This window comes from Cryptomeria japonica, chromosome 11 (assembly GCF_030272615.1).
Source record: "Cryptomeria japonica chromosome 11, Sugi_1.0, whole genome shotgun sequence".
Taxonomy (NCBI): domain Eukaryota; kingdom Viridiplantae; phylum Streptophyta; class Pinopsida; order Cupressales; family Cupressaceae; genus Cryptomeria; species Cryptomeria japonica.
Genome location: NC_081415.1, coordinates 700,945,458 through 700,968,537, shown reverse-complemented (window position 1 = coordinate 700,968,537; position 23,080 = coordinate 700,945,458).

Sequence of the window (23,080 nt, the reverse complement as noted above, 5' to 3'; positions counted from 1 at the left end):
TTATCATGATGGCTTTAAATTAAAGTACTTTCTCTTCTATCTGGTATTGGTGGAGAAGAGGTTGCATTGCATCATCCTAGGATACATATTTCTGCAGATACAACACAAGTTAAATGTATCCCAAGTCAATGCAAAGGAACCTCTACTCCAGAGATCACCAGAAAATAGAGAAAGAACTTTAATTTAATGCCATTAGGATAAAATTCTTTAATCAATATGGGTAAATGGTATGCAACTATATCTATTTGGAATGCATTACCCAAACAACATAATCGATCATTTGCCTTTGAAAAGAAAGTGGTATGATGAAATATTTAGCCATAAAATAGATGAAATTCACTCCATACTAGTGCTGCACAATATTTTAGTCGATGATATTTTTAAAATAGTACAGGAAGGTGTATGGAACAACCAAATTCTTATCATTATAAACAATGAATATTTTAAGATCCTTTTATGATGTGTAAGTTGAGAATATTTTATGAAAGGTCCCTAAATGAATACACTTTAAACTGATTTTAGCAATGACTATCAGATGTAGACAAAATGAATGCTTTTTGGATTAGGACGGTACATAGAATCTACTATCAAAAGGTTTCTTTGGAAAGTATATGATTCAAAACTAAGGGAATGCAACTATTTACAATTTTTAACCTTCTTAGATGCAAAATCCCTTATTTAGCCTCTCACAAACCCTTAAAACTAGGGTTTTACATATACCCCTCTTCCAAACACTATACCATCCAAATGATGATGGATTCAACTTTCATTTGAAATTTCTAAACACTGTCAATCATAAAATGTGCCCCTCCTTAAGGTGGATTTTCTCCACTCTTACATTTGCTGTTTTGGTGAGCACCCGGGTTCTCCACCCAATATGAACATCAACCTGTTAGTAATTTGTTGTACATGTTAGAGGAGTGCCATCCCATGAATATTAGGCCTTTTACATTCATGGAATGACCATTCTCACTGTAAATCAACCAAATCAAATGCCAATTGCACAAATCTGTTAGAATAGTCAATGCAACTAGTCTAAAGTCTAAGACAAATGGGTTATCAGTGCATCTTCCTTGCAAATAAGATGTTCAAGGTCTCTTCAATGCATTAGGAATTCAAATACACACTCAAGACAAAGTTACGATAAGCCAAAACACCAAAAAATTTCAAGAAAACAAAAATTTGTTTTTATTGCTTGTCCTAGTCCATACACCAGCATTCTCTACCGTACAAAGCATTACATCAACCATTTGATCAAAAAATATTAATTGCTGACACACAAAGGTCATGAGATGATTTATTGAACTTGCCTAAACTCTTGTAGACTCCCTAAGCCATAAATTCCTATTACATCTTTTTGTTGGTCCTAAGGTCCTTACCAAGCCCTTTATGGCAAATTACAAACTTATTACAATTTTCATCATTAAAGGCCATAATAGACCTTAAGACATCATAATTGATTGGCTCTTCACTCCTACGACCTTCAAAAGTCTTTAATGGCTTCATTGAGTCCTTTGGTCTTCCAAATGCACCTGCACCAACTTGAATTCTCCTTCAATGCTTGATTTCTTGTTCACTTGGAATTGAATTGATTTTATAATTAAGAGATCACTTGAATTGTAGGTAGACCCCTTCAAATGACAGGGTAGGATTCCTTTTATACCTTATATATGTCTTGAAAGAATTTTATCCTGATGGCATTAAATTAAAGTACTTTTTCTTCTATCTGGTATTGGTGGAGAAGAGGTTACATTGCATCAACCTATGATACATATTTCCACAGATACAACACAAGTTAAATGTATCCCAGGTCGATGCAAAGAAACCTCTGCTCCAGAGATCACTAGAAAATAGAGAAAGAACTTTAATTTAATGCCATCAGGATAAAAGGATTTCAAGACAGATAAAATTTGAGTTTGATTGTCATCATTTACTTTGCCAAATTCTTCACATGTAACTCCTGAATCAATTTCCTACTCACAAAAATTTTATTAAATTTCAAATATAGGGAAACAGAAGGCTTCAAATAGAAAACTTGTACATGCAACTAAATCAATTGACTAATCAGAAGAACAAAATTAAGAAACGGTTTGATCATCTGAGAGATGTTGTAGACTTGCAACTCACCAGCTACTTAGTTTTTGCGGGTAAGAATTTTTTTTGTTTTGGTTATGGTTGTGGTGTCTGTAGGGAGACATTTACAAATTTATATCTATTTTCACTATTTAATGGTTTATCAGTTTGTAATGGTAATTTATTATTCTTTCATATTTTTGTATATATTTTTTATAATAGCCTATTATATTGATTTGTTCTATTATGGATAATGGTGTGGGTCAGACGGCTTTGCCATTGGTGCATGAAAGCATTGAACAAGTTCTACTTTTAAAAATTACATGAAACATTTTTAATTTATTTGATTCAGTGTTATTTGCAAAAAAGTTTATCAATGATGTTTCCTTTCTCCAAGAATTGTCTAGGATCTTTTTGTCAAATCATATGTAACATCGAATGACTAAATCTTTTCTTTACAAATGCTTATTTTATTTAATTATTATCTAAGCGTGAATTAAAATTTATATCTATATGGAAGCATAACATACAAGCTGAAGAGTCATGTGCAAGAAAATTTCGTAAAAGAAAGCAAGCAGGCATTATCTTGAATGACATGGAAACAAGCTCATTAGCTACCTAGAAGAAAGTAATTGGAGAAAACCAAAGGAAAGTGTTAAAAGGTGATAAATAGATAGAGTATGCAATACAAACAAACATTTTCTGAAGTGTGTGATGTGACGTCTTTAATTTATGTCTGGAGGGACTAACTGGTTTTGGAGTTCTTGCAAAACCTATTGGGCCACGCTTGGAGGAAATCAATGTGTTCATGCAAGGAGCACCTTTTTTCTATTATGAGAATAATGTTTTTGCACCAAAGGATATTTGGAAGTCAATATCCAAAAATTTCTATAGTATGGAACTAGAGTTGGCGGACTCGAAGTAATTTTCAGCTTTTAGAAGACCAAGAGGTTATGTACACAAAATCCCAATAGAAGGGCAATTTCAAGCATTACCTCTCCCCTCCATGACTATTCAGGAAACACTTCCTCAGACAAAGGACTATTGGCCTCCATGGGATCAAAGAAAAAAATTGAAGCATAGACTCTAGACGATGTGGTGGTGTCCTTCGTGAAGAACTCTGCACTATAATTGAAAAATCATGAGGGAAACTGCAAGATAGTGAAGAGAAATACATTCTTGAAAAGTGGGAAGAATGGATCTTGGTTTGGGTGGGGCCAAGTCAGGTGGCTCCTCTAGAGATTGACAAGATAGTGATCATATTAGGATTTGAAAAAGATCACACTCGTGGAACTTCGTGTGCGAATGATCGATTATGTTGTTTGGGTAATGTATTCCAAATAGATATAGTTGCATACCATTTATCTGTCTTGATTAAAGACTTTTATCTTGATGGCATTAAATTAAAGTACTTTCTCTTCTATCTGGTATTGGTGGAGAAGAGGTTGCTTTGCATCGACCTAAACATGCCACCTATCAACCTCTTTGATAGGTGGCAGGTCAGGTCGATGCAAAGCAACCTCTTCTCCACCAATACTAGATAAAAGAGAAAGAACTTTAATTTAATGCCATCAGGATAAAAGTATTTAATCAAGATAGATAAATGGTATGCAACTGTATCTATTTGGAATGCATTACCCAAACAATGCAATCGATCAGTCGCACATGAAGTTCCACGAGTGTGATCATTTTCAAATCCTAATATGATTTCTATCTCGTCAACCTCTAGAGGAGCCACCTAAATTAGCCCCACCCAAACCAAGATCCATTCTTCCCACTTTTCAAGAATGTGTTTCTCTTCACTATCTTGCAGTTTCCCTTATGAATTTTCAATTATAGTGCAGAGTTCTTCATGAAGGACACCACCACATCGTCTAGAGTCTATGCTTCAATTTTTTTCTTTGATCCCATGGAGACTAATATTCCTTTGTCTAAGGAAGTGCTTCCTAAGTAGTCATGGGGGGGAGAGGTAATGCTTGAAATTGCCCTTCTATTGGGAGATTATGTACATAACCTCTTGGTCTTCTGAAAGATGAAAATTACTTCGAGTCCACCAACTTTGGTTCCACACTATAGAAATTTTTGGATATTGACTTCCAAATATCCTTCAGTGCAAAAGCATCATTCTCATAATAGAAAAAAGGTGCTCCTTGTATGAACACATTGATTTCCTCCAAGTGTGGCCCAATAGGTTTCGCAGGAACTCCAAAACCAGTTAGTCCCTCTAGACATAAATTAGAGATGTCACATCACACACTCCAGACATTGTTTGTTTGTATTGCATACTCTCTATCTATTTATCACCCTTTAACACTTTCCTCTGCTTTTCTCCAATTGCTCTCTTCTAGGCAGCTGATGAGCTTGTTTCCATGTCATTCAAGATAATGCTTGCTTGCTTTCTTTTATGAAATTTGCTTGCACATGACTCTTCAACTTGTATGTTTTGTTTCCGTACAAATATAAATTTTAATTCACACTGAAATAATAATTAAATAAAATAAGCATTTGTACAGAAAATATTTAGTCATTCGATGTTACATATTATCTGACGGAAAGATCCTAGACAATTCTTGGAGAAAGGAAATATCATTGATAATCATTTTTTGCAAATAACACTGAATCAAATAAATAATAAATGTTTTATGCAATTTTTAAAAGTAGAACTCGTTCAATGCTTTCATGCACCGATGACAAAGTCGTTTGACCCACATCATCTCTCACCGTCATAATTCCAACAACAGCTAATGAAACATCCGACAAGGATGCTATATATCCGATGTCACTTCCATGTCAGACAGTCATCGAGGAGAAAACATAGCATCCATCATAATTCTGATGGAAATCCACCAAAATTTGTGGCCAGGGGTGCAAATATAGCCGCCGTCAGAGGAGTTCATAACATCATCGGACGACCGACGCAAATGGCATTGTCAGGAAGCCTGACGATGAGTTTTCGATAGTAAAGTTGGTCAGAAGTCCAACGTTGTGTCATCACAAATCCGACAATTAGCCGTCGGAAATTAGGCCCAAATGTACTAGTGGACCTATTAACCCCCTTTTGGAGAATAAAATGCAACAAGAATTAACCAAGTTAAGGGAAGGGGGGATTATAAAACCTATAAGACATTCTTCATGGGTATCCAATTTGGTCCCTATTAGAAAGAAGAATGGGGACATAAAGCTTTGTGTAGATTTTAGAAATTTGAATGTTGCCTCTTTAAAAGAAAATTATTCTTCCCCAAATACGGAAGCCATGTTACAAAGGGTAACTGGTTGTGATTTATTGTCAATGATGGATGGGTTCTCAGGTTATATTTAGGTACTAGTGAAAGAGTCTGAGCAATTTAAGACTACTTTTACTATCCCTTGGGGAACCTATGTCTATATAAGAATGTCATTTGGTTTGAAGAATGTTGGTGCAAATTTTTAGAGAGCTATGGATGTATCTTTAAAGGAATTTAATAATATCATAATGGTTGATTACTAGGATGATCTGACATGTTTCTCAAAGAAGGCAAATGACCACTGTGGTCATTTGGAAAAAATATTTTGCAAGGCCTTGGAGTTTGTTGTATCTTTACATCCAAAGAAATGCCACTTTGCTGTAACTAAAGGAAAGTTACTAGGGCACATTGTATCTAAGGAGGGAGTCAAAATTGACCCTGAAAGAATTGAGGCTATGAATAGGGTGCTTCAACCAAAAAATATTAAGGGAATTTAGTCTTTTCTGGGTAAAGTAAACTTTGTTAAAAGATTTATTGCAAATTTTGCTAAAATTGTCAAGCCCATTGTGAAGCTTTTGAAGAAGGATGCCAAGTTTGTTTGGGATGATGAGGCAGCACTAGCATTTGATATGATTAAAAAGGCTATTCAGGAATCCCTAGTGCTTAAGTCCCCTGACTATAGTAAGCCTTTTTTGCTATTTTCTTTTTTTTCATATCATACTATAGCAGTAGTACTATTACAGAAAGATGGTGAAGGTTATGAACATCCAATTGCCTTCTATAACAAATCATTGCAAGTTACTGAATTGAAATATGAAATTATGGAAAAATAGGCATATGCTTTAGTCAAGGTTGTTAAAGTATTTAGGCCTTATCTAGTAAATGCCCAAATTGTAGCCTATGTACCACATGGAGCTATGAAAGACATACTATCCCAGTCTGAAGTAACCGGAAAAAGATGCAGATGGATAAGCAGAATACAAGAATTTGATCTTGAGATCAAAATCACCAAGCTGGTAAGAGGTCTAGGCTTAGCCAGGTTAATGACTGAGACAAACTTTGAGGATATTGATATAAATAATGTTGAGATTAAAGAGGTTTTGGTTACTAGTATTAAGAGGAAGCCATGGTATTCAGATATAGTACACTTCTTAAAGAATGCATCATGTCTAGAAGGTATGATGTAGAACCAGAAAAGAATACTAAAGTTAAAATCACATAAATATGTTCTTATTCAAGGAGACCTGTATTGGAGGAATAGTGATGGGATGCTACTGGTTTGCTTGGATGAATTCCAAGCTGAGAAGGTTCTGAAAGAGATGCATGATGGGGTGTGTGGAGGCCACTATGTAGCTAAGACTACTACTGGTAGGATAATTAGAGTAGGGTATTATTGGCCAGCTTTGTTCAAGGATGCTTATAAATATGTTAAAAAATGTGATCCTTGTCAAAGGTTTTCTTCTAAACTAAAGTATGTTGGTGATTTTCCTTTGAATTATGTTACAGTTGAAGCCCCTTTTGTTCAATGGGGAATTGATTTTATTAGAGAGATAATATAAAAATCAAGCAGGGGTCATAGATGGATCCTAGTGGCTACAGATTATTTCACTAAGTGGATTGAAGCTATACCTACCAGACAGGCCACTAGTAAGGTAGTCATTAACTTTTTGATGGACAATATAGTGACAAAGTTTGGTGTGCCAGCTAAAATAGTCATGGACAATGCTTTGTGCTTCAGGTCTAAGGAGTTTGTAGAGTTTTGTGTTAATTATGGGATTATTGTATCATACTCTTCACCATACCACCCACAGGGAAATAACCAGGCAGAATCAAGTAATAAAAGTCTCCTCAACATCATCAAGAAGATCCTAGAGGAAAATAAAAGGTCTTGGGATCAAAAGCTCAAGTTAGCTTTATGGGTTGATAAGGTGACTGTAAAAAAGGCCATTGGTATATCCCCTTTTGAGTTGGTTTATGGAGTGAAAGCCAGATTACCTATGAATAACTTGCTTCCAGTTTACAATTTTTTGCAGATTGAAGAATTAGAAATGTCTGAGCCCATGGAAGAAAGAATGATTCAGTTAGTAGAGCTAGAGGAAATGAGGACTGCAGCCCATAAAATGATTATGAAACTTCAATTATAGTCAAAGTACCTTTTTGATAAAAGGACTAGTACAAGAGAGTTCTGGATTGGTGACATGGTGTTGCAGTGGAATGCAAGAAACCAAGACAAAGGCAAGCATAAGAAATTTGAATCACTATGGATACTATTGGCATTTGGCATTATAATAGACAAGGAGAGATTGTTGGCATTTCAATAAGGATATTGAGAAGGTTGTTGATGATTATGGATATAACTAATTAAGGATGTTTACTGTCTTAATATTATTATTTTGTCATTGATGTCAAGAAATTGATTTTCTAATTCAGTATGATGTTGCCATATCTTGAGAAGTATGATTTGATGAGTATAAAGATGTTGGTAAAAGACACAAAAATAATATGATGAATAAGGGGAGAAATAAGTTATTCAATGGGCAACTATTACCGAGTTAGAAAATGATGAGATCATGATGATTAGATTGTTTTGATATCCTATGTTTGTTATTGATTGAAAGGTCAATGCTATACTATGTTACCAAGCAACGAACCTAGTCGGTAAACCCTAAGGAACCTAGTCGGTAAACCCTAAGGTTATCACTATCGGTTAATGAAGGAAGAATGTCTACTGAGTGAAGTTTAGTATTTACCAAGTTGCAACCGAGTAATAATAGAATACATTAAATGTTTACATGCATTATTTAATGAAGGAAGCTGATGAGCTGGCTATGATTAAATGATTGGTATGCTGAGAATGAAGTTTGTTAAAGAATCTATGGCAAAGGAAAATCAGCAGGAAGATCTACAGCTTAGATTGAACCGCAATACCCTAGTACAAGTTCCAAGAAATGTATGCAAGTTCCAAGGTAGGGTAAAACATTTTCAAATCAAAGGATACATTAAACCTGGTCAAAGTTTGAAGATCTGATGGCTATGATTGATCATGGGAAATGTGATCAAGGAGATTAAGTGGTTGGCAAATTGTTTATAAATAGGCAACTGTTGATAAACAATGTATGCGGGCAAGTGTATGCACAGGGATGCTACATAGTGATTACCGAGCACAGAAGCTTGAAGATCTATTTTGAATAATAGAATATAGAGCCCAACAGATGGACAAGATTAGTTCTATGTCTGTATATTATTGAGCAAATAAGAATCTACTTTAGCATTTTAGATGTAAAGTTGCAGATAGATTTTTATTACTGTTATTTTGTGAAGTGATAGAAAATCTCTTAACCGAGTGGACTGAACAATCTTATTTGTAAAACCCTCTAGCAAGGTGACATTCTGATTGAGTGTTTGAAATCTTTTAACAAGGTCACTTCTAACAAGGTGAAGATCCTAACAGATCTGAGGGAAATCCCTTAACTGGGTCACATCTAGCAATGTGTTTGTAATCTTTAACAGTATTTGCTTTTAACCGCTCATACTCTAGAAGAGTATATTTCTTAGTGGGTCCAAAATCCCACAGTGGTTTTTCCCTATTTGGGTTTCCATGTTAAATCTGGTGTTATGAATGTTATGATGTTTATATGCTTTTGAGTTTGCATGGTTAGCAATTTTGGTTATATTACTAAAGTATATGTTATCGAGGTTGAATCTGATGTTTTTATGGAATATTAAGTTTGTATGATTCACCCCCCCCTCTCATCTTATTATCTTGGCATCTGTACTTATCTTTAAGTATCAGAACTATCAATTGGTATCAGAGCTTTGGACTCTGGAAAGAAAAGTTTAAAGGTACTTGAGGAAAAGATCCAAAGATGTATAAGAGGGATGCACTGAAGCTGAACAAGTTTCCCTACATGGCATAAAAGGATGAAGCTGCACCTATCAATAGTTGGAGAATATTCTATATATTATCTAGAGAATGATTTCATCACACTGAGCACCTATCCATTAACTATGGAAGAGATAAAAGCAAAGCAAGAACATATTCAAGCAATGATTGAAATAACATCTGCATTGACCGATTCAGAGTTTAATGATCTAGAAGGCTGCAATGATGCAAAGGCTATGTGGGACAAGCTCATATCTGTGTATGGAGGAGATGAACATGTTCAAAGAGCAAAAGTGGATAGTCTAAGAGGATGACTTGAATCTATGAGGATGAATGAAGGTGAGAACATAACTCAGTACAGTACAAGACTAAAGAAGATTGTCAATCAAATCAAAGGAGCAGGTGGAACTATTGAAGAAAAGGATATAACAAGTAAGTTGTTAAGAACCCTTCTACCAGCTTATGCAATCCGAGTCTCTGCAATCAATGAATTGAGGTCTGTAGCTAATATGCCAATTTCTTTAGATGCTACTATTGGTAAGCTACATGCATTTGAGTTAAGTAACTTTGAGAACAGTGGGTCATCGGTAAATAAAGTTGCATCTGCATTTAGTTCTTTTCATATTGGTGAATCTGATGATTACAATGATAAAATGAGTAAGTACACTAAAGGGGATCACAGTGTAGCAAGTGAAAGATTTTGCAAGAACATGGAGGAAGTACACAAACTATATGAGGAAATCAGAAAGCAAGAAGAGTTTGAAGCACTATTAGCCAGAAGGTTACCGAGAGGCAAAGGTAAGTATAAAGGAAAACTACCTTTGAAATGTTTCAATTGTCATAATGATTCTACTGAAAAGAGAGATTACCGATGTTATCACTGATTAAAAATGGGCTTTTCTTTTCCCATAATTGGCCATGGTTTGTTGAAATTTTAAGACACATTTTCAGTTGCTTCAGCTTTGTGTAGGGTCTTGAGGGTTTAGGGTTTTTTATTATAAATCACATAATGTCTATTTAAAACCCTCTAGTTTCTATTCTTTCGTTACTTTATCCACTTAAGTAATGGGTCATGGGATTGTAGGAAGTGTCCCCCCTTGTTTTTGCCTAGGCAGTCATGTTAATTAATTGCAAAAAATTTATGCCTCATGTGTGTTCCTCCTAAAGTTGTCGGGCCCAGTAACTAGTGTGTATCTCGTGGATGGATCTACGGATTTTGCTATTTTGCTAGGCAAAGTTGCACATAGATTAAAACTAGTGAAGTTGCAAAAAAGACATGGCATGCCACCTAGGTGGTCTAGCTGGTGGATAAGAGAAAGTAAAATGGTGGCACACAGTGCTACTTACAACAAATCAGCAAGTCAAGATTAAAGGTTAAAAGGTGGGTCACAGAGGTGAGTCAGATCGCGAGAGGGGATGTGACCTAGCAAATATAGCAAAGGGGCCTCTCAAAGAATTCTTTTTGAATATAAATCATGAGCTATTATCACTGATTAAAAATGGGCTTTTCTTTTCCCATAATTGGCCATGGTTTGTTGAAATTTTGGGTGAGGCACATTTTCAATTGCTTCAACTCTGTGTAGGGTCTTGAGGGTTTACGGTTTTTGATTTTAAATCGCATAATGTCTATTTAAACCCTCTAGTTTCTATTCTTTTGTTACTTTATCCACTTAAGTAATGGGTCATGGGATCATAGGAAGTGCCCCCCTTGTTTTTGCCTAGGCGGTCATGTTAATTAATTGCAAAAAATTTATGCCTCATGTGTGTTCCTCCTAAAGTTGTCAGGCCCAGCAACTAGTGTGCATCTCATAGATGGATCTATGGCTTTTGCTATTTCGCTAGGTGAAGTTGCGCATAGTTTAAAACTAGCGAAGTTGTGAAAATGACATGGCATGCCACCTAGGTGGTCTAGCTGGTGGATGAGAGCAAGTAAAATGGTGGCATGCGGTGCTACTTACAACAAATCAGCAAGTTAGGATTAAAGGTTAAAAGGTGGGTCCCAGAGGTGAGTCAGATCGTAGGAGGGGATGTGACCTGGCAAATATAGGTGTCAAGAATTGATCGGAGCCTAGTGTTTTCTCTCAGCAAATGAAAAAGCAACATGTCAGCTCTAGAGGTGATTGGATGCCAGGTGTTCGAAGTTGAGGCCGAGGGCCCACCCCTCATGGAATCTATTCAGATGGTTAAGTATCGAGCAACTAGAAAATGATCTGATGGCTTGTGCTATTTCACAAGGACAAGATGCTTGTGCTTTATACCCTACAAAATAGCGAAAGTAAATGAGGACCATCCATGTGTCATGATAGATGGTAATGTGTCCATGAACACGTGGTCTTAAAAAGAAGTCATGGGCCCGCCAAGGTGGAACCGGCGATATAAAAGAAAGACACACAACCAACATTTAGATAAATGCAAAAAGCCTTGTAAAGCCAGTTGTCGAGTGCCATGTGGTAGCACGTAGTCAACAAAGAGGCGGGACCCAGTGCGGAGCCAAGGCTGTTAGTGTAATGGCTGATCAATTCTGATTTGATTGAACGGTTTGCGCTATTTCGCAAGATGAAATGGTTCATGGTTTAAGACCAGTGAAATAGCGAAATGAAGTGGCATTCCAATGGGATGGTCCAGCTAGTTCTGAGGGCGAGTAAGCTGATGGCATGTGGCAAAAAGTGCAACAGTCAGCAAAGTGGGTCCGATAGTTTCAGAGAAGGTGGGTCCCAGAGAAGATAAATACCCCGAGATAAAGGCATCTTGATAGATATAGGTGGTGAAAATAGAAAGGAAATCGATATTTCCTCTTGGCAAATCAAAGATTGACATATCAGTTTGTAAGATGACTGGATGCTTGGTGTGCAAAGTCGAGACAAAGGGCCCACATTTGTAGGTAAACGTTTAGAGTATAAAAACTGATCAATTCTCATTTGATCGGACAACTTGCATTGTTTGGCGAAGGTGAAGTGCTCGCGTGTTAACCCCCGTGAAATGGAAAAAAGGTTTTTCATTCTTAAAGGCAAAGTGAGCATGAAGTGTAAAGGGCGATCAAGTATTGTTTGATCTAACAGCTAGCGCTATTTCATGCTTGTAAGATGCCCGAAGGATATGCTCAGTGCAATGGCAAAAGTAAAGGAGATTTATTTCAATGCTAGGCTAAATGGTGATGTGTACATGAGCACGTGTCTTCCACAGAGATTGAAGATGCCAGGTGGAACCAACAGTTTTAAAGGGGGGTACAATATGCGGCTGACTCAGATTTTAAACTTAGTAAGTTCCCCAGGGCTAATGGTTGGGTGCCAGGTGGTATCTGGTAATCAGAGGAGTAGAGTAAGCAACTCAGCATAAGAGTCTTCACTTAAAGGACAATCAAGTGTGACTTGATCCAATGGTTAGCATTGTTTCACAGCCTAAAGTTGAAAGCACAGTTAGTGAAAAGGTCAATTGTCTAGGTAAAGGTTAAAGGCCGTGCAGTTCAGGTCCCATCCAATGCTTGGCATATTTTCGCAAAGGTAAAGTGCTCACTAAATAACACTCATGAAATGGTGACACAAAATAAGGCTCAGTGAAAAGGGTGGAAGCATTAAGCTAGTGTAAAGACCGATCAATTCTCATCTGATTGGATGGCCCGCGTTGTTTCACAAAGTAGAGTTGCCAAGAAATTAATTTCTGCAAAATAGCGAAAAGGAAAACAGGCATGGGCATTGTGACCTGTTGGAGCGAAAACTTCAAATTCTTTCATGAATTCAATTCTGAAAGGACGGCCAAGCATGTGGAATCAATTTCAGAATGAAGAGCCCAGCCGCCATATATGATCTTGTATCAATTGAAATAAGATATCATTCTGAAGAGCACTTGCAAAGAAACAGTTGCAGAGCAGACTTCTTCAATTGCAGAGCTAATTCCTTTGAGTACAAGCAGGTTTCTCTATACTCTTATTCAACCATCTTTCTTTTAAATTGTGTATGTTTTACTGAGATTTTAATCTGTCATAGAAAAATTGAAAGAAATTGTTGAATCACTTGCTTAAGTTTCTAAAAGAGATGGCACCTAAAAGGGAATTCTCAGGAAAAGTCAATTATCACGAGAGGGCAATTTGTGATGATTTCCTTGAACAATTAACATTGTCAACTAATGTGGCTTCCAAAATGAAAGAGTTGGTGCCAAAAGCTTCTCGCTTGAAAATAGGAGAGGGTTTATATGATAAAGGGAATTGGTTAAGAGACCCTCAAGTAGGGATGTCTGGGTTAGGATTATTCAAGGTTGGGTTTAGTATGAGAAATTCTCCAGCCCCTCAGAACAATATATGGGAATTAGATGTTGGAAAGTTGGTGGTTCCAGGGGTTTTCTTTGACGCAGACCTTCTGACTTAGATTGCACATAGCTATGACCCAATTTCAAGAAGTGTAAAGGATATTAGTAGGAAGACCCTCATTGAAATTAACAATGAAGAATTTAGGAATGCCTTTGGGTTGAGTGAATACACTAATCTTCTGGAGCCTATTGATTTTAAATCATTAGCTCAGGTGTATAATGTGCAAAGAAATCACCTAAGAAATGGGCCTCTCAAAGAATTATTTTTGAAGATAGGCGGGTTAACTATTGTGAGACCTAATACCGAAGAGTCCTTCTCTCTAAATTTGTTTACCCTTAGGGCTAAGGGATTATACTGGTCACTCTACCAAATCCTAGGGGAAGATGCTGAAGCGAGTATGCCCACTCACTACATGTTGATGGTTGCTCAAATTCTGAATCCTTCTATGGCAATAACTTTTGATTACATTTCTTTTATAACTGATGCTATCCATAATGGATTGATAGGGATCAGGAATAGGAAAGTAGATAGGCCCTTTAGGTGGTACTCCCTTCTTATGCATTTGTTTTTATTCAAGGGTGGTGACTATTTTGCAAGTGGGATGGACCTTGTAAAAGAAAAGGATAGGGAAAAGATGCCAGTGCAATTATGGAGCATTGTTCTATCATGGGACCGAGAGGATGCAAGCTTTGTAAGGTTTGATAAATATTTTGCATCAAAAATCAGGACCCTTATCTATTTGGAAAACCAAAGAGTCCCTAAGGTACTTTTGGAATTCATTAGGCCACAAGAGTTTGCAGAGGACAAAAAAATTGTCCACAATTGGGGTGATATCTACCTATACCCTGTTTCAACAGTTTTCAGAATATATGGTTTCATAGGTACCCCATTTTTGTTACCTTATCAGGTCCCTCTTAAAGTGGGAATTGTAGAGATACTCAAGTAGATTGGTGTTGTGCAAGAGGCATAGTTGACAAGTAGAGGCAAAGGGACAATTTTCCCTACAGTTACCTTGGCACACAAATTTGTAATAACCAAAGGAGGTTGGAAATGTTTTGGAGATTTCCTCCAGCCATATCATTTATCAGCTGCAGTCTCTCGGTGTGCTGACCCCAAAGATTTCTTCAATGGTATGTTTAGGAAGAGGGTTGTGTGCAAGGCCAAACCCCATCAATTTCAGTTCCCTGAGGACCTTATCAGGAATGAATTTGATTTGGATGAACAAGAGCTGAGAAAGGAAAAGTGGATAGCCTATAAGAAGGCCTTAGACTTGGTGCATCAACTTGATATAAGCTATGACCCTTTGTCAAGCTTTCACCCCTTTGTAGAGAAGATGAAGTTTCTAATTCTTAGTTTTGAGGAGGTGATGCAAACACTAAAAGAAAAAAGGGAGGTTGTAATCAAGAATAACCCTAAGAAAGCAAGGTTGATCTTGAATAGGTCTGTATCTGCTAGGCCGATCCCTCTAGGTAATTATATGCTACATAAGAAGTCTAATTATAGTGTACTTATGCCTGCTTTAGGCAAGCCCTCTGCCTCTAAAGGTAAAAGGAAGATACACAATGTCATTGACATCCCTAATAGCCAAAAGAAACAGAGAGTGGGAAAAGAGATACAACCTGAAGAACCTGTGTAATCCCCATCACAATCACCTATCCATATAGGAGATGAACAGGCAGTAGCTAAGCAATTATTGCAATTAGGCAGTCTAGGGGAGATTGCCTACACCTATGATGAAGTAGATGAAGGAATGTCAGAAGAGCCCTTAGGTACCCCATTTTTGTTACCTTATCAGGTCCCTCTTAAAGTGGGAATTGTAGAGATACTCAAGTAGATTGGTGTTGTGCAAGAGGCATAGTTGACAAGTAGAGGCAAAGGGACAATTTTCCCTACAGTTACCTTGGCACACAAATTTGTAATAACCAAAGGAGGTTGGAAATGTTTTGGAGATTTCCTCCAGCCATATCATTTATCAGCTGCAGTCTCTCGGTGTGCTGACCCCAAAGATTTCTTCAATGGTATGTTTAGGAAGAGGGCTGTGTGCAAGGCCAAACCCCATCAATTTCAGTTCCCTGAGGACCTTATCAGGAATGAATTTGATTTGGATGAACAAGAGCTGAGAAAGGAAAAGTGGATAGCCTATAAGAAGGCCTTAGACTTGGTGCATCAACTTGATATAAGCTATGACCCTTTGTCAAGCTTTCACCCCTTTGTAGAGAAGATGAAGTTTCTAATTCTTAGTTTTGAGGAGGTGATGCAAACACTAAAAGAAAAAAGGGAGGTTGTAATCAAGAATAACCCTAAGAAAGCAAGGTTGATCTTGAATAGGTCTGTATCTGCTAGGCCGATCCCTCCAGGTAATTATATGCTACATAAGAAGTCTAATTATAGTGTACTTATGCCTGCTTTAGGCAAGCCCTCTGCCTCTAAAGGTAAAAGGAAGATACACAATGTCATTGACATCCCTAATAGCCAAAAGAAACAGAGAGTGGGAAAAGAGATACAACCTGAAGAACCTATGTAATCCCCATCACAATCACCTATCCATATAGGAGATGAATAGGCAGTAGCTAAGCAATTATTGCAATTAGGCAGTCTAGGGGAGATTGCCTACACCTATGATGAAGTAGATGAAGGAATGTCAGAAGAGCCCTTAGCTGCTGAAATGAATATCACCACTAGTAAATTCAAAGGCCAAGAATGGGACCCTAAGATCAAGCGAGCTAGCGAAGATTTCTTGGCTGATAACAAGTTCATTACATCAGAAGCATTCATGTAATTTGTGTGGAAGCAAAGCATTGATAGATATAATGTAAGGTGCAAGAAAAGGAAGGGTGAGCAGCCTCATAAAGACCCAGCTATAGTTGAGGAAGAAATAAAGCAAGAAATGGTTGAAGAATTTAAGAAGATCACTCCTCAACAAGGAAGAGACATGGTGGCAAAGGCTGGGGAACTTATCCTCCCCGAATGGGATATAGTAGATTCTCTAGTCCTGGAAGCAGTAAGAAAGGAGACTAAACTTACGGAGGGAGTCACTTTCAATAAAGACAATGCTGCATTAGTTATGTGGCCTCTAAAAAGAGATGAAAACAAGAAGAAAAGGGACACCTCAATGTCAAGTTACCTTGGAGGGATGATGGTGAAGAGGGTGTAGACTATTGGGGTAGTGGAAGCTACCAGTACTATATTAGAAACTGTAAAATTTAGTGTTGCAGTGGTAGAAAAGGAAGCTAAGGAAAAGGCAAATCTCCAGGCAAAATTGGAGACAATTTTGAAAGCCTACACTAATGCTCAAGAAGAGGTAAGGAATAGAGATAGCATCATTGCTAAATTGCAGAAGCAACTAGTAGGACATCATCATCATGGTGAATCCTCAACATTGATGATTTCCTCTTCTCCTGCCAGACCTCCACCTACCAGCCCTATCATTGAGTTCCCACCATCTCTAGCACCTTCTAGCTCTCAAATGATTGAGATTACTCCTCAAGAGTTAGAGAATCTAAAGCAGGCCCAAGCCATGTATGCAAAGAAATATGAGGATAGAGTGAAGGCCACTATTACTAGTTTTGCAGACACTGTGAATGCCTCCTTGCTATACAATAATGTAAGTAAAATTTTGGTTATATGGCATGAGCTTAGGGGAGACAAGACCATCCTGACACCTATTTTTGACAAGTGGAGGTCCAGGGAGCAAGATTTAGAGTTTATATGTGTATCTTGTGATGAAGCAAAGGCCAATCCTATCATTAGATCCACTTCTAACATCACTAAAGATTTAGTACAATTAGCAGCAGGGGTGGATAATGTTGATAGGAAAGTTAATTTGTGCAAAAAGGAGTATACTGATCAAGTTTTTGAGTTGCTCCCAGGAGTTTTTGCTAGCCCGGATCAATTGAAGGAAAAACAAATGTGGCTTAAGGAGATAGAACCCAAATTGTTAGCAAGAATTAAAGGAATTATTGATTTAGATGATTCTTCTTTCTTTGTTATAGCAATACAGGAGATAGAGAAAATTAAGGCACATTATAGTTTTCTCAATTCAGAAGTCAACAAATTGAGAAACTCCTGGAAAAGGTTGACCAAAGCCAAGGCTAAAGTGATTAATTTTTCATGTCCGACCGATGATGTGTACAATGAGTGGACAACAAAATATGTCACTCAGGATCCAGAATAGTTGGAGAGCACCCCTGAAAAGGTAGAAGAAGTTACAACCAAATAGCCTGTTGAAGAAGCTGTAGAGGCTGAAAAGAACTTGTAACTATTTTTGTGAAAAGCTTTGTAGCTTCTTTGTTTATTGAAAGAAATGATTGTAACAAACTCTCCTCAAAAATTCTGAAGCTTTGTGCATCCATGTTGTTATAAATGGATACTAGGACTAGAGGAAAGGTGATCGCAAAGAATTGTAAGAAAACGCTGCAGAAATTTATCTGAGCTTTTCTAAGTCTAATGGAGAATATTCAAAAACTTCTTGTAATATTTTTCTGAACTTAATATCAATATATAGACCATCGGTTTTGAGTGAAGTTTTGTGTCATCTTCAAGTGTGTTTATAATCTGTTTATTGTTTTCATTCTGAATAATCCAGGGTTATTTTGTTTGAATGGGATTGCAAGACAATTTTTAGTAGAAGTGTTTGCTAGCTTTTCTCTTTAGGAGGGAAATTAAAGATGTGGAGATCACTCATACCAATAAACTCTTTGGAAGAGACTTTGAATCTTGATGATCATAGTTTAATTTGGAATGTATAAATTCTTATAGGTGTCAGGCATATACAAGGATTAAAAGAAACCAAGCCAATGGGATGCATAAAGATATTTTGTTTAAGGAGTACTATCTGAGTTTAGATGACTCTGTGACCTTGGATAAGGCATTGGTATTGATTGAAGTTGTTTATTGCATGTTTTGTTGATCAAAATGCTGAATTTAAGTATAATTTCCATTCTTTTGTTTTCAGTTAATTTCAAGGTGAATAGATCCACTGGTTTCCTAGACTGGTTTGCTATGTGTTTATGTTTGAAAGTGTGAACTTAATTCACAAAGGTGTACCCACCTAGGCTCTGAGTAAGTCTGAAGTGTAGAAGGTTCAATCAAACCTTGTCATATGTTGTCTTGAGAATTTCCTTATCTTTGATGTCTCTTCTGCATCAAGTTCAATCATATTATTTTAAGGATGTTAAAGAGAATCAGATTTTCAGGACAACAAAAGTGGCGACTCTACTGGGGAGAGTTACAATAAAGATATAAACACAGATCTGTGTTGAGGCTTATAAAGAAAATTGTTGTGTGTTTGTGGATTAGACTGCTTGTTTTCATAATTCCCATAGTTTTGGGCGTGGTGAATCTGTTACTTTTGAACCAGTCCTTGTGAGATACAAATATTTCTAAAAGGAAGACAAGCAAGATGCAAGGAGCAAAAAATATGAGATCATTCATGAAGAAACATCCTCGTGAAACCTTGCAAGAAGGTCTGCCAGAATAGTCACGGAGAGGCCAGAAGAGATCTGTGTTGCATGAGCCATCAAATACTGCTTGGGTGCAGAAAAACAATAATACTGGTAAGATGCCTGATCAACCTATTTATGCAAAGTCTGATTCATCTTCCAGAGATTTAGAACATGATATCTTAGGTTTCCATTTGGGATTGTTTGGAAATATTGATAATGCACCTATTTTAAATCAAGATTTATCTCATGTTAGTGTTTCTACGAGAGATAGAACCAGTTCAGATGCAATTAGACACCCTATTCCTAGGACAATTGATGGAAACAATAGTTTGATTGACATAGATCAAGTTAATGCATCAGACTCTGAAGAAAACTTCCCTGATCAAGAGATTGAAGACTTAAATAGAAGAGTCCATCACTTAATCTCCCTAAGAGCCCAAAAGGAAGCAAATAAGGAGAAGGAAGTCAAAGCCAAATTAATGGAAAGAGATAGGCTTCTTAGACAGATAGCTGATCTTGAAGTATTGGCTAAGGAGAAAGAAAAGAGTGATGAAGAAGGCCCTATGATTAGAGATCCTAATCCCCAAAACTAAACAAGCTTATAAGTCCGTAGTCTAGCCAACTAGGGAAGTATTTAATGACTCCCAGCTTCCTAAAGCTAATATGGATAAAGGAAAACAGAAATGGGTAGATGATGGAGTAGAATCTAAAACTATAGAAGAGATCTCTTCATAAGCTTCTAGCACATGAGAGAGAAATGGAAAAGATGAGGAAAGAAAAGGAAGATCTCCAAATGGAATTGGAAAAGGCTGAGTTAGAAGCAGCTAATCAAGAAGTAAAAAGAAAGATCAACTACTTAAAGGCTCCCCCTATTACATTGCCATCAGAAGATCTTAGCAAGTGTAATTCTCAACATATTTCCCTTCCTTAGGCCAATACTCAACCTACAGTACAAGCTAATATTGCCTCAGTAAGTCAAATCCCTATGAATAAACAGTGCACTCAAATACCACAATCTCCAATCCCAAAAGCTAAAATGACCATGGGAAATAACAATGCTATCACCCCTTTTCAAACAAGACCAATCAATTTAGAACAATATAGACAATTGTTCTTTGATGGGATTCTAGGATATCCCAATCATGTTCCCACTGAGTTAAGAGACAGACTCCATAAATTTGTTGGGAACAATGCAATTAGTGCTAAGGAGCACCTGAAATCCTTTGGGGATTTAATAAATGATTATGAGATAGTAGATGAAGATGTAATTATAAACTGTTTGTCCAATCCCTGGTTGATGATGCAAGAGATTGGTACAGAGGTCTCCCAGTCAATAGCATAGGGCCATGGGAAGATTTTAAAAATTGTTTCCAAGAGCAGTATGGTGACAAGACTAATGTGAGTTTCATGCTAAATGAATTCAACAATATCAGAAAATCTAAAAATGAAGTGGTCACTGATTTCAATGCCAGATTATAGAAGACCATGCATAGATTGTATCAAGTGATGAGGCTAGATGATAACATGTGTCTTAACACATATTACAATGCATTTGATTCTAAGATGGCTTATATCTTGAGAGATAAGAACCCACATAACTTGAGAGATGCTTTTAGAATTGCCATAAATGTAGAAAGTAACAGAAAAGCATCTGGGAAATTAGGAAGAAGGACAGATGGTAGATTGTGGCAAGAAACCAAACAGCAACCTAATAAAGTTGCTAAGGAGGATGATAAGATAGAGAAATTGGTTACTGCTATTAAATATTTGACTGCCAAGGTCAACAAAAATGATAAACCTCATTATAATTGGCAGGACAGACCCCCTAGATTGCATGATATGCCATACAACACCAACTGGAAAGACGGCAAGCCCAAAATTGAGAAGCCCAAAATTGCCCAAAGCCAAGATACTCTAGATCCCTTGAAAGGGAAAATTGTTCATAATATAGAAAATATTCCCTGGTGTATTGCTTGTGATGGACCATATTCTCCTCATCAGTGTGCAGTGGCTCAAGATCTTGAAGAATCTATGAGACCAGAAGCAGAGCCTGACATTAACATGTTTGAAACCATCATAGAAAGTGATGAGGAAGCAGTGCAGAGTAGATACATTGATGTGCTAGATGATGAAAGGTTAGTGCAAGGACAATTAACCTTAGATTGGCATCCTACATTGAATGTGGTAACAATTGAAGATGAAGAGGTTCATCTTAGGAGGCCTAGTGAAAAAGAAGTTAGAAATCTCACTAAAGTTGCCATTGCCAAAGAAAAACACAATTATAACTTAAGAAGTATTAAGAGAGACACTGATTAGGGTGAGCTGGGTTCTATGTTCGTAAAAGAGGTCACTCAAAAAGGGGCATCAAGTAGGGCTACCACTGTTCCTAAGGTTGGTCAAGAAAAGGAGGAACAAGTTAAAGATATACCCAAAGGCAAAGATGATAAAAATGTTGGTGATGTGCAAAGAACAAAAACAGTGAAAAGGGCAAGTCAGGTCAAGACAGAAAAAGTCAGAGATAATACTGAAATGTACAATAGTTCTACATTTGACATGGCCCAAGCTCTTACTCAAATGAAAGTCACTGTTCCATTAGTAGAATTACTAAAGATTAAAGAACATAAGGATGCGGCTTTGTCTTTATTCTCTAGTATATCTGATAGTGACACAGTCTTACCCACCAGTTCAGCTAAAGTTGGAAAGGATCAAGAGTTCCAAATCCCAGAGGTTTATGTTAGAACCACTATCACTCAAGAGCCTTCTCAGGTAGATCCCTTCTATGTTACCTTGTTAGTTAATAACTAGTTGATTAAAAACTACATGATAGATTCAGGAGCTGCTACTAATGTAATGCCCTATGGTGTTATGAAAGAATTAGGGTTATCAGTAACCACTGTGTATGGGAAATGCTATACCATGGATAACAGAGAAGTACCTGTGATGGGTACAATGAAAGATGTAGAAGTAAAAATAGTAGCATTCCCTGAAGCCACTTACAAAATGGATGTTATTATTACTGACACTAAACCCCACTATGGTATGTTACTTTCTAGGCAATGGGCAGCAGTAGTATGGGGAAATGTTCAATTGGACTTATCCTATGCCACCATTCCTATTAATGGTAATCAAGTCAAATTATATAGAGAGCCACGAGCTCCTAGGGTAATTGAAAATGTAGACCCTAGTATGCTTAATTGTATGATTGATGTAGATCTAGATAACTTTAGACTTCAACCAATTTTACCTCAATTGAAAAATACTGACCCTATTGTGGTTGAGCTACAAGCACAATAGTATGGGTTGTGGCAAATGTATTTTGATGGAGCTTGCCCCAAAGAAGGATCTAGAGTAGGGGTTCTTTTTGTATCCCCATCAGGTATAACTTTTAAGTATTCATTTTTGTTGGCATTACAATGCACAAATAATACTGTAGAATATGAAGCCCTATTGCTAGGATTTGAGGTTGCAAAAAGGCATGGAATCTAGCTATTGAAAGTAATGGGGGATTCAGAATTAGTTGTCTCTTAGGTGATATCTAAATATGCATCCAAGAATGATAGACTAAAGCAATATAAGCATGCTTTTTGGGATGTTATTGAGCATTTTGATGCATTTTCTATTAATTGGATAAAGCGAGCAAAAAATATTATGGCAGATTTCCTAGCTAATGTTGCTTTGAAAAATGATGATGCAATGCTAACCGGTATTTCCACTGTGGAAATAAAATCTAGGCTTGCTATTCCTAACAATGTGTACAATTGGCAAGTTTTTGCTGATGATGAAGACATTCTTAGGTTTATTCAATGTGTTGACGATTATGATGGACAAAAGATTGATTGTAATGCATTGGTGGAAGTGGTGGACAATAGAGAGACAGTGTTTGGAAATGATGTGGTCCAGTTGGAAACTAATGAAATACCTAAAGGGCTGGTAGAGTTGGAGAGCATGTTCAGTTGTAATGATATTCACTTACATCAGTAGTCTACCACCAAGTTGGAAGAGTTAGAGGGGGTAAACTTGGGGACAGACTCATCCCCTAAGTTGGTATATATTGGAAATAAGTTACCCCCTCATGTCAGGACTAACCTTATTAATATAATGAAAAGGTATAAACATGTTTTTGCTTGGTCTTATGAAGACCTAAAGGCATATA